Below are 13773 nucleotides of genomic sequence, written 5' to 3'. Positions count from 1 at the left end.
CACCACACTCTTTGACACCATTGTCATTTCTTCTCTATCTCACCTTCTGTTTATCTAGCTGTCAGGAAATACTGTTAGCTCTACCTTAGATATATCCAGAAGATGACTGCTTCTCACCATTTCTTCCACTCTCATACTGGCCCAAACCATCATCATTCATCATCTTTTTACTAAAATAGGCTCCTTACTGTTCTTCCTGCCCTTTTTTGAGAGAGAGAGAGAGAGCTCAAGGGGGGAAGGGCAAGTGGAGAGAGGGAGAGAGAATCTCAAGCAGGCTCCACACTCCGTGAGGAGCCCTATGCGGGGCTCAGTCTCACAACTATGAGATCATGTCCCAAGCCAAAATCAAGAGCCGATGCTTAACCTGCTCAGCCAGGCACTCCATGGTCTTTCTGCTTTCATACTTTTTCTCCTATAATCCATTTTCCAAAGAGCAGCCAGATAAATTATTTAAAACTCTAAGTCTGGTCACGTTACTTTTCTGCTCCAATGCCTCAGTGCCTCTCTTTATAGAGGTTTATCATCTTCTACATGATATGGGCCCCCATTACCTCTGACCTAACCTTCTGCTCCCCCTCACTCACTGCTTTACCCATATCAATATTCTTCTTCCAAGTTAGGGTTTTGCAGTTATTGTTGCCACAAGAAGCCATAAGACTTGCTTCTTTACCTCCTTCAGGTATTTGCTAAATTGTCATCTCCTCACCTAGGCCTTCCCTGACCAGCCTGTTTTGTTTTTGTTTTGTTAAACATTTTTTAAGTTTATTTATTTATTTGGGGTGGGGGCAGGGAGAGAGAAGGAGAGAGAGAATCCCAAGCAGGCTTCTTGCAGTCAGCACAGAGCCTGACATGGGGCTCGATTTCACAAACCATGAGATCATGACCTGAGCCAAAATCAAGAGTTGGACGCTTAACCAACTAAGCTATTTAGGTGCCCCAGCCTATTTTGAATTGCCATTATTTCTCCCTCCCTTTACTCTCTTAATGGTCTTTTATCTCTTAAGTACTTTAGTTTTTAATCACCATCTAATATATATTTTATTTGTCTTCCCTTCATTCAAAGATGAACTCCACAAGTGGAACAGGGGAAAGGGATTATGTAGTAGTTACTGACTTTGTCTAATATGCCCTTCTGTTGTTGCCTCCTGACTCACAAAGATGGGTAAGTGACTCGCATTGAGGCAGTTTTTGTATCTTGTCCTTCTGCTTTCTAGTCCTAGGATGGGCATGTGATCCAAGCCAGGCCAACTGGAATTTTTCCATGGGATTTTGATTTTTTCTGCTGGAAGTGGCAATAAATAAATAATTCATATCTTGTCATGGATCCCCATAACTGTTAACAAACCATTAGACGAAAGATAAGTACGGCCATACACTATAATACCTTTGGAAGACTTACAAAAATTGCCCATATACTAGGTTACCAAAATGTGTGTATATATATCAGAGAAATAGAGAGGAAAATAAAAATTTAAGTGAACATGATATAAAGTTCTATGTAAATAAGCTTTAAAACTTTTAGTGATTAAGGTGCTAAAGGTTATTTTGACTTGGTTTGCCTATCAGATTGATTCTTCCTAATGTTCATGTAATAGTTACTTCCATGCTACATAACTTCCACAGCTCAGAAAAGTAAAATAGATATATTGATTTGTATAACCGTCGTTAAAATGTAATGGCCAACACAAAACTTTTAAAATATTGTCAGTTAGGAGAATAAATGTAAAGTCTACAAATAAGATTTTAAAATGAACTGTCTACTGTAACCAATTGGACTTGCCCTGAGTACAAAAATGATTCAGTATTTGGGAATCTTCTGGAAAAACTATACCATATTAATAATTTTTTTAAATGTGAACTTAGAGTTTTGTGGGACATTTGACAACATTAAACACCCATTTCTGGTCATCCCTTAGGAATAGTACTTTCTTATTTTGGCTATAAAATATTTGTTTTGAATCTTAACACATTTATTAATAGCAAAGGTCACAAACATTTCCATCAAAATCAAGAGTAGTGACATGATGTCTGCTAACATGGGTAGTAGAAGTTCTAGCCAGTCAGTGAGACAGACAAGTAACAAGTATAGTTATTAGAAGAGGAGATAACGCTAAAATCTGTAGGCAATATGATGATAGACCTATACAATTCTGAAAATGAATTATGAAACTTTTGGCATTAACGCAATTACATAGAGATGATAAGTATACATTTAGTGGCAATAATTGGAAGCTTAAGATAATAGGTTCATTTCTTATGGCTAGCAAGAAACTGACATACTGAGAATAATGCAAATAAAAAATGTGTATTTTCAGAATTTCCTACAGTAAGTATATATAGCTTTGTTACCAGAAAATAAGTAGTAAGATCTTAAGAAAGCTGAATATATTTTCAGTATTTAGAGGTAAGAAAATTCTGTTGCAGGAGCTCAAGCTCAACTGAGTTTTGTTCAGTTGTAGGCTTTCCCAGATAACTCAGTAAGGGAATTTTAAATGCTTGATTTGAGAACTTCAGTTAGATGAAACATGATTAAAAAGCATCCAAAATCTCAATCATCTATATGTTTCTAAGTATTACAGGGAGAAAAACTAGGTTTGAAATTTCTTCTAAGAACATACTTCATTTTCTTTTTCAATGGTTGTTTGATTAAAAGCTCTTTGGTAAAAATGAATAGATCTTGATACTTTTAATAAATGGCTCCTAATACCATTTTGTTACTGAGGACTTGGAGTGTTCTATCATAATTTAGTTCCAAAAGCTCCCTTTTTTTTAAGAGCTATAAATTAGAGAGCAGACAGCATGGAGAGCACAAATTTTAGAATGAGTGTAACCTGGCTTGAATTCTAGCTGTAATGTCAGTAAGTACATGATTGTGAGCAAGTTAACCTTTCTTAGTCACAAGTTGTCTTTTATAAAACTGAAATAATAATAGCGATGAGGATTATGAGGATTAATTGAGGTGATAGACCTGGTCATTAGCAACATTCAATAACAATCCTTTAATTCTATATTTTTCAGTACTATAATTTGAGATACTAGTAATTATTTTACAATGTACTTTATAGAGAAGGCAGCCTCTTATTATTTATATCCCAAATTTTGAAAACTTCTCTATTTCTGTGGAAGAGAAAATGACTAAGAGACATGGGCTGCTCTGTAATGTGACCCCAGACAAGTCACTTTTTGTAGTTTCTGAGCTTTTTGGTAATATCTATATCTTAGTGATGTGGAGAGGATGAAATGAGGTAATGCAGAGTTTTCAGTACTTATTTGTAAATATAAAGCACTAATACGAATGTAAGCAATTGGAACTTCAAACTAAGGGGACTTTCATGACTTCCAGCCATGAGGTAGTAACAGGAACTTGATTCATTTTCCAGCCTTAAACAACCAAAAAACAAAATGGAACCAATAAAAGCCCATAAAAATTTAAAATAGGTTTCACACATTGGGCAACTAGCCATATACTATCATGAACGCTGAGAGAAGGAAAACAAATGATGTGCCCACGGCCACAGTGTAAGAAGAGGAAACCAAACACAGCTCAGTGGTCACCATGAATTGAAGTAATAGAGTTGGGAATTCAGGGAGGCAGGTGCCGCTAGAATTTGTAGGACAGAGAGCCAGAAAAGAGAGTTGCACAAAGAGAACACGGAACACTGGAGTCTTTAGCTGAGTGCTGATTAGTGCATGCATGTAAGAGAAATACCCAAGGCTGAGAAAAGAACCACTAGGAAGGCAAATATAGATCACAGCGTAGGGAAGAATGTGTCCCAGCAGAGTAGAAAACCCTTTGTAGTATAAGTGGCATAAAGTGGAGTACTCAGAAGGGTATTGCCTCAGTAGTAAGGGAAAATTAGCTCTAGAGTAAAGGTTGCTTTGATCCTTTCTTTAAAAAAAAAAATCCTGAAAGTAAACCATTAAAGAGGAATCATAAACTTTTTGGTAAAGGAAAAGATAGAAAATATTTTAGGCTTCACAGGCCATATGATCTCTGTTGCAGCTACTAAGCTCTGCCATTGTAATGTTAAAGCAGCCATAGACGATACATAAGTGAATGAGGATGGCCAAATTCTAGTAAAACTTCATTTACAGAAATAGGCTGTGGGCCAGATTTGGCCTGTGGGCCACAATTTGCAGACTCTCCATTCTTAAAGGTCAAATTGTTTTTAGTAGTTTAACTTCATCCCAGAACAAAGCTCAAGAATGTTTAAAGAAATACAAAATATCTGGCACCTAAAAAGGTAAAGTGTGCAGTATCTAGTATTCAATCAAAATTTACTAGATATGTCAAGAAACAGGAAAATTCATTGGTGAAGAGAAAGATAAGTCAATACAAATAGACTCAGAGATGATAGATTTTAATAAAGATATTAAACTTAAACAGATTTTTAAAGATTTAGTAAACAGCTTTACTAAACAAAGATATTAAAATAGTTATTTTATACATATGCTCAAGATTGTAGAGGACAGCACTGGTTTAAGGAGAGATACAAAATCTATAAAAAAAAAAAAAAAATACAAGTTGAACTTCTAGAGGCAACGTAAACATCTGAAATGGAATATACACTGAATAGGAGTAATAGCAGACCAGACACTGAAGAAAGACTTTGTGAACTTGAAGATAAAAAGCATTAGAAATTATACAAAATAAAATACACTGAAAACACCACATCAGTGAGCTTTGGGACGACTTCAGTCAGTCAAATATATGTATAAGTGGAGTCTCCAAAGGAGGAAGGTAATAGAAAAAATATTTAAAGAAATAATGGCTGAAAGTTTGCTAAATTTTGTGGAAACGATAAGCCCACAAATCTTAGAGGTTCGGTGAATACCAGCAGTTACCAAAAAAAAAAAGGAAGAAAATTACATCAGAGTACACCACAATCAAATACTTTAAAACCAATAATAAAGATTTCAAAGGAGAGAACAGGACACTATACATTTAGAGGAACAAAGAACGACAGTAGACTTTTCACCAAAAGCAATGAAAGCCAGAAGACAGTGGAACAACATAATTTAAGTAATGAAAGAAAGGTAGTAAAAGACTGTTTTAGTCCTGTAAAAGCTGAAAGAATTCACTGCTACTATACCCACACTATAAGAAATGTTACAGGAAACCATAAGAAAGAAGGAAAGTAATACTATATCGAAACAAAGAACATCAGAAATGAGTCAATATATAAATTTTTTTCAACTTAAATATTTTTTAAAAAGATTGTTTTAACCAAAAATAGTAACAATGTAGTAGAGGTTTATAACATGTAAAATGTATTGACAACAATTGCACAAAGGTCAGAATTGGAAAAATTGAAATGTAATACAAACCTTTTATACTCTATGTGAAGAGGTATAATATCCCTTGAAGGTACGTTGTGTTAAGGATATGACTGTAAACCCTAAATCAACCACTAAAACCTCAAAAGAGTTATAAACTAAAGGAGATAAAATTAAATCAGAAAAAGTCCAAGAGAAGACAGAAAAGCAAAGGAAAGGGGAAATGGAGAACAGATAGGACAAATACAAAACAAACAGCAAGATGAACATTTCAGCCTACCTATATCAATAATCATATTAAGTATAAATGGTTTAAACACTCTAGATAAAAGACAGTGAATGTCAGCTTAGATTTTTTTTTTTTTTTTAAAGAAAATGAATTAACTATATGCTGTCTGCAAAACAGTGTACTTCATATAGCTAAAGACACAATTAGGTTATAATGTAAAGGATACAAAACAATATTTAATACTAATCTTTTTTTAAGCCTTGACTTAAAACCTCTAAGTAGAAATGAGAGCAAAAAATACTGCCAGGTATAAAGATGATTTTCATAATGATAAAGTGCTAAACTGAGGACATAATCTTAAGTGTTTATACACCTAATAATAAAGTTTTACTATACATAAAGAGAAATAGATAAATCCACAATTACAGTCAGATTTCAATACCCTTCTCAATAGATAGATGATAGATCAACTAGATAGAAAATCAGTAAGGATAGAGAAGACTTGAACAGCACTGTCAACCAACTTGACCTAATTGACATTTATAGAGTACTCTACCCACCACGTTTAAGTACACCCAGAACATTTATTAAGATGGACCATATTCTAGGTAAGAAAATGAGTAAATTAATTTTTTTAAAAATTCTAATCATACAAAGAATATCTCCTGCCCATAAAGGAATTAGTACAGAAAGGTATCTGGAAAAATATTTTCGAATGTGACAACACACTTCCAAACAACCCAGGAGCACATTCTAGGCCATACAAAATACCTTAAATTTAAAAGAATAGAAATTATACAAAGTATGTTCTCAGACTACGACAGAATTAAACTACAAGTTAATAACAGAACAATAGCTGGAAAATTCTCCAGTAGAACACTTCTCCAATAAATAACACACTTCTAAATAATCCATAGGTCAGAGAAGCCTCACGAAACCTTAAAAATATTTTAAACTAAAAGAAAATACAGCTTATAAAAATTGGGGGTGGGGGAGGAAGCTAAAACAGTGCTTAGAGGGAAATTTATAGTATTAAATGCATGTATTAGAAATAATATCTAAAATCATAAAATATCTAAAATAATCATAAAATATCTAAAATATCTAAAATCTAAATTTCCACTTTATGAAACTAGAGAAAGAAGAGCAAATTAAACTGAAAGCAAGTAGAAGAAAATAAATAAAAATTAGGGAAGTCAATAGAGTTGAAAAATAGGAAAACGAGAGAAAATCAAAACAAAAAATGGTTCTCTCAACAAGATCAAAAAAATAAAACTATAACCAGATTAGCCAAAGAAAAAAAGAAGACCTAGATTACCAGTGTCAGTAATGAAAGAGGGTTCATGACTACTGATCTCATGATATTATAGGGCGAATAAGGGAATACTACAATCAGTCTCTGCCTACAAATTTGATAACAGATGAAATGGGAAAAAACAAAAAACAAAAAACCCCACAACTTTCCAGAAAAGAAAATGCACCCGGCCCAAATGGTTGGGCTGGTGACTTTTGCCAAATAACCCATGTGACAAAAAATGAAAAGGGAAATTGGAAAGTATTTTCAACTGAATGGGAATGAAAACATATTTCCAAATAACTAGGATGCAACGATAGCAGTGCTTAGAGGGAAATTTATAGCACTATGTGCCCATGTTAGAAAAGAATAATCTCAAAGTAATGGCTGAAGGTAAGGGATTGTCAAAATTGTCTTCAAATTTGTGGATGTCTTTTATTAAACATGTTTGTTTCATGTTGGAGGAGACAATACTGGTGGTTATAAAAAGGCAACTCTTGGCCCTTCATAGGGAAGAAATAACCATTAGACTTCCCCTGCTGGGGGCTGAGTTTCTTTAATGAGGCATGTTCCCTTAGATATACTCTAATTTTTTTTTTTTTTTTTTTTTGTAAGTAATCCCTGGGTGGGGCTCAAAGTCACATGTATATCAACTGAGCCAGGTGTCCCTCCCTTAGATATTCTTAAAGGCTCTTCCCAACTATTAATTTCTGAGATAAATGGTAGTGAAGTAAAAAAGCATATATATTTCTCAATGTTAATAGGCTATACATTAACATGCACATTTAAACTGATGTATTATATAGTAGGTAATATAAGAATGACCAGTAATTTTAAAAATCACAGAACTATAGAATTAGAGCCTTAAGTGGTGTTTAGTCAAACAGCAGTGGCCTCAACTCCCTGCCTCTTTTAATATATAAAAAAAAAATTTTTTTTAAAGGGAAATGCATTTAAGTTTGCAAATAAACAAAAGCAGTGCATGAGAACCAAAGTACTGAAAGGCATATTCAGAGTTCAGAGAAAATTTCATCAAGCTCAGGGACAATCACTAACATTCTAGATGTGATTTTGTACTAGGTAAAATGTTGGATAAATGTCACCTTCTCTCCACAGCCTTTTCTGGCTCTACCAGACTTAGTGGCCTCTGTCTTTCCACAGACAGAGTGTATTCTGTACACTCTGTACTGTAACATCTACATACTAGCAACTATCGATAAGGTGTTATGAAAAATGAGACCAAGAGTTTAAAAAAAAAAATTTACCGTGTATCACTGGCAGTCTTTGCCTGTGCTTAAAAAGTCCATCTGTTTTCTTCTAGTGAGCAGAGCAGTGTGAGGGTCAAATGAAATAATATACGTATTCTTTGAAAACTGTAAAGCACTAGCTCTGTGTATTTTGTATTTTGTATTTTATTATGTATTTTGCTCTTCATGTGGCAACTGTCTGCATTTCTGCCTAGCACCAATACATTCTTGCTTAAAATAGTTAAATGGCAAGAAGTAAAGCTGATTGTACAAAAAAACCACATTGCTGCTTTATAACAGCCAGGGATTTTCTTCAATCAGCTTTTTAAAACACAATTCAATTAGTGCTTCCATTTTGTGGAGTAGCTTATCTTTTATGACAGTTTGATCTGGGTTTATTAGTTGGCCACCTTAAAATATTAGATGCGAGTGGTAAATTTTTAGTGCTAAAGAGAGCTATGTAATCCAGAAGCTGTAAGTTAAATTTTATGTCTTTTTATTGAAAAGGAAACATGTTTTTCTCTTTTGACAGGTTTTACATTGGTTTGATTTTTCAGCACCATTGATAATAGGTACCGTTATTAAGCATTTATTATATGCTGACACTGCTTTAGGGGCTTTATACTAGTTATTTGATCCTTCACAAACCCTATCAGAAGATATTATATATGTCTTACAGATGAGGAAACTGAGTGTGCAAATACTAAGTGCTTAATTTACACAATTACTAAAAGGTGACACTAAAATTTAAATATGGATCTGACACCATAGTCCATACTCAAGCACTGCGTCCTTGAATGAGTGGGCCAGTGCTTTGGGCTTAGGAGTAGATTGTGATCATTTAATATAGTTATTGTGAGAGAAGTTCAGTGAGCAGTTGTATGCACATATGGTAGCTACATGCAGTGGAAACTGCGTGGGATTGAGAAACTGGATACTTCACAGTAACTCTTCTCCTTACCAGCTCTGTGACTTTGGCAAGTCAATTTATTACCTTTCTTAAGCCTGTTTTCCTCACTGAAAAATAGAAACTAATAAAACCACCTATCTCAGGTGGTTGTGATGAAGAGCAAATTGATGTTTGTAGGTGCTTTCAATGCTTTTGAAAGGGTATACAAATGAATTGATGGGTGTATTTTGTCATTTGCTACAGACTTCCATTAAGTAGTAAATTTTCTGAGTGCTTTTAAAAAATAATTTGATTTGTAGGAACTTAGTGAGTTTCCAGAGCAGCTCTATTGAAGTTAGAGTGATTACATAAGGAAGTTCTACTCAAAAGACTAGCGTTCTTCGATGAGATACTTTGTTTTTGAGGAATGGTTATTTCACAATACCTCGTAATGGAATTCTTGACGGATATTTCTGTCTCCATTTTGGAAGAGTAGAAAGACAGAGAGGCCCAAAGTAGATCAGTGCCAGAGTCAGCTTTGAGGTTCCTAATATAGCTGTCACACTGTGCCTACTAGGAAGCTACCTTTCCTGTGCCATTTAGACTTCTGTATTTTCTAAGCTCATTTCTGTCCCAGCTTGAGAGAAAGTGAAAGTCTTCTCTTGGAGGGCTGTTCAGTACCATGTACAAAATGGCATCTTTGGCAGTCAAATGAATAATCAGTGAACGGATCCCCCCCGGTCACAGTGAAGCTCATAAGATGGGCACGTGGGAAGGTTGTGTTCTGTGTCAAGGAATGAGTTCTCCATACCTTTCATTCCAATATTGTTTATTTTCTTTTTGGTTTAGGAATTTTCAAATTTAACCCATCCACTCCCATGTTTCCTCGGGATTAGTGACAGAAATGGAAGGGGGTGCAACAAAACAAATGCATTTTGTTACAGGCTTTCGTGAAGGTTGTGTCAAAGAAGCGGCTCAGAATTCAGTGGGGACTTCAGAAACCTTTTAATCAAATCTGTTCAACAGAGGTAACCAATCAGGAGAACCCATCTTCCTCTAGCCCCTCTTACCCCTGCCACCCCCCACCCCCAGTCCTCTCACTCCCACAGAGCTGCACAGGGCTCATTCACACACAGACTGTCACATAGGGGTTTGGATTAGCGGTTTGGGTGATTACTCCGTTCACATCAAAAGCTAACCCTTCTGTCTCTGTTCACGTTTTTTGTTTCGCAAACAGAATTTATGCAGACTGACTCTTTAGGTTGTGTGGCCTTCACTGGAAATGAGGCCTTGAAGGAAGCCCTAGTAATTACAGCTGTAAATTCACCCTATGGTGGTAGTTTACTAGGTGTGAACCGAGAAGGGCTGCCCACAAAGCCATGTTCCTATCACCATTAGAACTATTAGGTTGAGAATAAAATGTCCCAATAGTTTGGGTACGGTGACACGAAAGAAATTGCAGATTAAGTGAGACCATTGCTTGTGGGGTTGCAGGATGGAAAAAGAAAGGGAGAGTGAGCAGGCGAAGTTTATTTATGGAATGTCAGGGGGCCATTGAGGCTCAGCAGGCCCTAGAAGTGGAGGACTTCCCTCGGTGCTTGTTTTCTCCCTCTGACCTTGGATGAACTAGCGAGCAGTATATTATGCTGGGCGATTGTGCTGGTTTGTCATGGTTAGCATTCTGGACTGTCACTGGAATGTAGGAAACGGATGAATTTGAATTGAACCATGAGGTGGTCTGCCGGGCCCTCTCCTTGTCTCAAGGAAACCTGTCGCTGTTTGTCTGGGCCTGGCCTGATGGAAGCAGTGGAGGGAAAGAGAGGTGGGCCTTTGATCTCTTTGTTGCAGCTGCTCCCTGGGAACTCGCTGAAATCAATGCCCTGTTTTCCTGAAGGAATGAATGGCTCTGCCTAACTAGCTTTGTGAAGCTGTGGGGGAATTCACTGCCTCTGTTTATTGACAGCTGAAAAGGAGCACATGGGGTGGGATGGACCTTCTTGTGAAAACCAGGCGCAGGGAAAATTAGACCTCAATTTAACACAGAGGAATTTGGAAATTCACCCCAAAGGAGACGGTGGTTTCTCATGCTTACATTAGAATTACTCGAGTTTGGGGCTAGTGTGTAATGAACAATGGAGGTTCTGTCACAACTGTGTTATAAGTAGGAATATGGTATGCATAATAAATGATGTTAAGTAGAAGTTGATTCAACACCCTCCTTCTATTTTAAACACAGAAGTAGAGAAAGACAAATATTACCCATGATATAATCGAGTAATTCTTTTATTTTTGCATTCAGAAGAAGAAAAAAACTGACACTTGAAATCAGCATTAATGTAATATTACTGAGTATAAAGAATGTCATTCATTTATGTTCCAGAACATCTTTGAACTTTGCATCTAAATTTCACTCATGCTGCCCATTCCTGCTGCTCTGGACAGTGTGCGTTGTGTGGAAATACATTTATTTTTAAAAACTTCTATTTGAATATTGTAACTGAAAGTCTATGCGAAGCATAAATGAAACTAATAGACCACTATTAGCACTTGCAATTAACGCATTTCATAAATCCTAGAATTACTACCTAACTTTTGAGAACACAGCAAGGAAAAAATCTTGAGTTTATCACAAGGAAACATCACCATACCTTCTTTTACATCTCCCCTCGCTTGCTTGATTTCCCAGGAAGAATTTATGGCGTCTTCCTTTGGCCCTGAGCCCTTTGTGCACACCTCTATTCTCGCACTTAACACATTGCCCTGTAGCTCTTTGTTTAGGTGTATTCTTTTAGCTGGAAGTAAAGCAGCTGTGTCGGATTCATTTTTATATCTCCAAGCCCAGCAAAGCTCTTGGCTCAGTGAATGCGAGCTGCATGAATGGGGATTGATAGCTCCCTGTACGTTAGTTTGAATGTAATTACTTATCCAGGCTTCAACTGCAAATACTACATTTTAGGAAAACTTGATTGATCTATTGTTACCTGATTGGTGCTATAGCTTTTTAAAATCTGCACTCTATGGAGAATTTCATTAAACACTTCTTTGATTTGGCAAGTTTGTTGAGCAGTCCATCAGCCTCTGAACAGGAAGCGTTAAAAAAGTGGATGGCATTGTCCTTTTTAAGTCTAAGCTCTGTTGTCTAATATTCTTTCCGAAAACTAAATCTCAACACAGGGTTTACGTATTTTCAGTATAATGAAAAAGCTTTTAATTTCGAGTTTTGTAGACTTCCACTTGACCACATTTAGTGATGGAGATGGATAAAGCTTCCATTTTACATGATTTAATTCTATGATGTAATGTTAAATAATGCAAAACAAACCATCCTTTGACAGTTTATTTAACCAGATTTACCACTGCAGTATGTTATGAACCCGTTATCAAAGGAAGCCAACACCTTCATTTGTCAGTGAAAAGTGTAAGGGAAATTTTGAGTCTAAAGGGCTAACTGCTATGATTTCACAGGGACCCTAGAACAAGCCCAATTCTGAGCTCTTCGCAAGTTAAAACCTATTTCTTTTTAAACCACAGCTTTAAGTGGGAAATAGTTGTCAACATTCTTTGGGAAACAACATCTTAGAATCGTAATGGAAAAATTTAGTAAATGGGGGTGGGGGGTGGTAAGTCATCACAGAAGTACGGTAACTGGCTAATATTTTACTCTCCATGATATTTTTGTTTTTACCACCAAGATTATTTTTTAAAGAAATCTATTTGGTTGTCTGTTTTTGATTAAAGGTAAGGGTGAAGTTTAAACAGGTTTGCAAATGTGCGAGTTGCGGTAGGAATCTTGTAGAGGAATGGGTATTTGTATGGGTCATACGAATGTGGTGGACTCAGCAGTTTGTGATTCTGCTGAGATTTCAGATTTCTTACCAAATAGGAAAATTACCATGGCCTTGATCATCGATAGACTCTCGCCCCCATAAGTATTAACTTGTAGATAAGAAAGCAGTAAGCATAGCACTTAGGTTTTATAACTTGGCTGCTCTACCCTCTGTTTCTGGAAGTAATTTCATGTGACATCATACCAAAGTAGGGAGGGGTAGAGGGTGGAAGGAAACATAGGAAATCAAACCACACTTTTTCATTTTAGCAGTGAGGCATATCTTTGTCCACATTGATAGAAAGAACTACGTACAGGCCAAGGAAATAATTTCAGTAAGAATTGTGTTCTAGCTAGGTCTATAGAATCAGGTAACTCCAACTACGTGATCCTCCATAAAAGCGCCTTTTCTCAGGCCTGAAGAATGCTATAATGTCTGAGAAGAATAATTTCAAATAATGTGAGTCCAACCTCCAAAATAGGTTTGGGGATCAACACATATTAGGTGTTTGTATTTGCGCGTGTGTGTTTATCTCCATAAGCAAACTTCCTTGTAGAAAGACACCAGATACTTCCCTCTTAGATGGCTTCCCGTCCATCCATCGAGACTGACCAAATAAAGCAGCCCTAATACAGGCTTATCTAGTCATTGAAAGGGAAACATCCTCCTTCTTCATTAGATTGAATTACAGGAAAGACTGTTCTGAAATACAGATTTAAAATTACCTTCATTGGGTATGCTTACTGTCAACAAATTCCGCCTTTCAGGCCTCTCTTCTCACAGCAGCCTTGTCTTCGGGGGGTAAAAATGGAATCAAGGAAAGGAGTTTTGTTTGTTTTGTTTTTGGGGTTTTTTTGTTTGTTTTGTTTTGGTTTGTTTTGGTTTGGTTTTTGGTGTTTTTGGTTTTTGTTTGCCTGTGCTTGTTTTGGGCCTTTTAATGATCTTTCCTTGCTCCTTAGAATATTCTCCTCTCCTCCCTACTTCACCTTCAGTCCTGCTCAGGGGCTGGT

The 13773-nt window shown here is 36.2% G+C and overlaps 1 protein-coding gene across 6 annotated transcripts in view; it reads left to right on the top strand.

Annotated features, from left to right (window-relative positions):
- The window catches only part of PLAGL1 (PLAG1 like zinc finger 1), an 84865-nt gene that overhangs the window by 39472 nt on the left and 31620 nt on the right, over positions 1-13773 (top strand). The window contains exon 1 of one of the 6 annotated variants that reach the window (XM_049653013.1): positions 560-9964. The exons of the other annotated variants lie outside the window; for them this stretch is intronic. The gene's annotated coding sequence lies outside the window, so the exon portion shown is untranslated. Of the gene's footprint in view, positions 1-559; positions 9965-13773 lie in introns of those variants that run through there. 6 annotated transcript variants of the gene reach the window in all.

The sequence above is a fragment of the Panthera uncia genome (genome assembly GCF_023721935.1).
Source record: "Panthera uncia isolate 11264 chromosome B2 unlocalized genomic scaffold, Puncia_PCG_1.0 HiC_scaffold_24, whole genome shotgun sequence".
Taxonomy (NCBI): Eukaryota; Metazoa; Chordata; class Mammalia; order Carnivora; family Felidae; genus Panthera; species Panthera uncia.
This window is presented reverse-complemented; position numbering and strand designations above follow the sequence as displayed.